The sequence below is a fragment of the Rhineura floridana genome, chromosome 13 (assembly GCF_030035675.1).
Source record: "Rhineura floridana isolate rRhiFlo1 chromosome 13, rRhiFlo1.hap2, whole genome shotgun sequence".
Lineage (NCBI taxonomy): Eukaryota > Metazoa > Chordata > Lepidosauria > Squamata > Rhineuridae > Rhineura > Rhineura floridana.
The window spans coordinates 36,912,766-36,915,796 of NC_084492.1; positions in this window are offsets into that span (position 1 = coordinate 36,912,766).

The window sequence follows — 3,031 nt, forward strand, 5'->3', positions numbered from 1 at the left end:
TGCTGAACTTTGCAGCTGCTGCTTGCGATGCACTCAGACAGAAAAGGCACCAAAAGAGAACAGGGGAGGGCAGATAAACAGACAGAATATCCATTTATCCCTTGAAAACACCAATTCTCTTTGTCCCAATAACGTTTCCCTTGCAGTGCCTGGAGAACGCAGAGGAACATATGATAGCCCATATACTGGTTATGGGAAGGGCAGTCAGCTAGTTTAAAAGATATTGGTCGATTAATCATATCTTTTAATATATAATCAGTCTATTAAATCTGCATATGTTTTCAGACAGTAGCTCTGATAGGAAAAAGTGTCCTTTCTTCCTTGTTCAACAGTGTGATGCAAATGTTTCAGCAGGCAACATCTTGGGAGAGGCATTCCTTCCTCCGTGACAGTGAAAAAAGGAAGAATGCCTCTTCTTAAGATGACCCTATGATCGACAGGCAAAGCCTTGTTGGTAGTGCTGCCATCGAGCGCTGACTGGTTGGCACTGATCTGTCATAGGGCCTTTTCTGTGGTGGATCCTCATTTCTCGAATGCCTTTCCTGGTGAGGTGTCTCCATCACTATGAGCTTTCAGGAGGAATTTAAAAACATTCCTGTTTACCCAGGCATTTCAGAGATGAGACGGATCCTGTTAACCCAAAGATCACTGATGAAAGAATGTTTTTAAGCTGTGTTTTAGAATATTGTAAAGTGTGTTTTACAATATTTTTAACTGCATTTAATTGTAATTATGTTTTGGAATGTTTTACACTGTTTTTGGTATGTTTTTCTTTTTCTTGTTAAATTGTTTTGTTTATGTTTGCTGCCCTGGGCTCCTTCAGTAAGAAGGTCAGGATATAAATTAAGATTTTGATTTCATTTATGTCCTCATCTTTGCACCACTAAACGCAAGGCAATATATGCCAGGTTTTCACTGAGTCAGCACTCCAGGCACTGACCAGATTCAGACCTGGTTAGCTTCATTAAGGTGAATATCTCATTTCCCATTAGACCGTATCTGGGACGCAAGACGGATTATATTTTTGTAATAGGTGTTTTACTTACAAGCAGAACTTACTGGAAGAAAGGACTCTTAAAACCAAGCAGCAATAATAATGGTCACGCATCAAAGACCAACACTGTAAATTTAATAGCTACCCCAGATTGCTTCCAAGTTCTGCTAAACAAGCCTAAGGGCCAACAGCTGCCCTCCAAGCCTCTCTGTGTGGCCCTTGGAACTCTCACCAGAGCACACCTCTTAAATGGCCTTGCTTTGCAGCCAAGTGTTTTGCCTGGTGAATGTGAGAGAATCAGTGTGGTACTGTGGTTAGAGTATTGGACCAGAGTTCAAATCCCCACTAGGGCATTAAGCCCGCTGGGTGACCTTGGGCCAGTCACTATCTCTCAGCCTAATCTACCTTGCAGGGTTGTTGTGAGGATAAAAGGAGTGAGAGGAGAAGCATGTGTGGTACCTTGAGCTCCTTGGAGGAAAAATGGGATAAAAATTGAATAAATAATAAATGTGTCTTTGAACTCTGATAATGCCTTTTCCTTGTTTCGACAGAAAATAGTGAGGGGGTTTGAGTGTGTGTAGTAACTAGCCTACTGTACAAGGGTTAACATTTGCACTGATTGCCCCGTCCACTTTTGCCTCTGGCCCCGCTCATCACTGGGGGCATGTGGCCCTCAAAAGGCTTCCCAGATGGGAATGTGGCCCTTGGGATGAAAAAGGTTCCCCTCTACCTCTTTGCTGTCTGCTTCAAATTTAAAGCTACCAACTTTCCTGAAGGTAAATTGCCTGTTCAGGAAAAATATCTCCGGACCTAACCATTAGCTTGCATTGAGGAAATATCAATGGACCACCCCTCACTATCAGTAAGCAACCAGCTAAAACAAGGATGGTCACCCAACAGCTGTAAAACCAATATGCTCATCTACCCAAAAGGCACAGGCTGCTGCCCATTGCACAGGAGGAATGTCCTAGAGTTGGCACTTGGCCACTTTCAAAGTAGCCTTTTCGGTTTTGCGGGGGGGGGGGAGTGCGTTGGGCATTTTAGCTCATCCTCAAAGGGAGGCAAAGTGCTGTTTTATATTTGCATGCATTTCAATGGATTAGCACATGCAAATGAGCACCAGCCGCCGCCACCCCCCCTCCCATCTCCCTTTTGCTTGGGAGGGCGGGTGACCCACTTGCTACTGGTGTCAGCACTCTGGGAGGGACCTGGGAGAAGAGGGCAACCACCTGAGGACATGAACTGCTTAGGAAAGTGCAGCAGCAATGACTGGACAGAGGTCACTTTCATCTGGCTCCTGCATCAGCTGCTATTTGTTTGCACAGCTGCTGGGGTGGCACCATGCCCGTCATGCACACTCTGGGCCTGGCAGGGCAATTATGCTGGCTTTTGGAGCTTTAGACCCTTTTAGACTCTCTGGAGTCGAAAGGATAACAAACGCTGTCATGCCCCCGCTGGAGGAATCCTCTTCAGAGGAGCTCCCCAAGGCAAATGTTACAGAGGAGCAGGCCACGCCAATAGACAGCGAGGCAGAACAAAGGGATCCAGGCCTTCACAGGTCACGGTACCTCAACCTCCTCTTCAAGGCACACGGGGATCCCTGCACAGAATCAGAGGCCAGGAGGTGCCACCAAGTCTGGGGGAGTCAGTCGGCGGCCAGATGCTGGACTGCCCGCCTGAGGAACAAGGACTGCTCAGGAGTAAGGGGTTACTCATGAGTAAGGTGCTCCTCACAAGTAGACCAACTCCTCAGGCTGTTCAGCGGGTTGGCTCTGGATGGGGTTCTGAGGATCAGGGTTAATGCCTTCAGTTCCTGGCACAGGGTGTTGGAACAACAGGCTCCAAGAGCAATTGGGGCTCTTTACACTGAAATATGAGCATAGAAGACCAACCCTCTGAAGTCCACCTGGGATGTTTGCTTGTTTGTTTTTCCTACTGACATAGTCACAGGCTGAAGGGCAAAGTCTCTCATCATATCAGCAACCAGGGAGCATAGCTCCATTTAAAAAAACCCAGCTCTCTTATTATTTAGCCAGA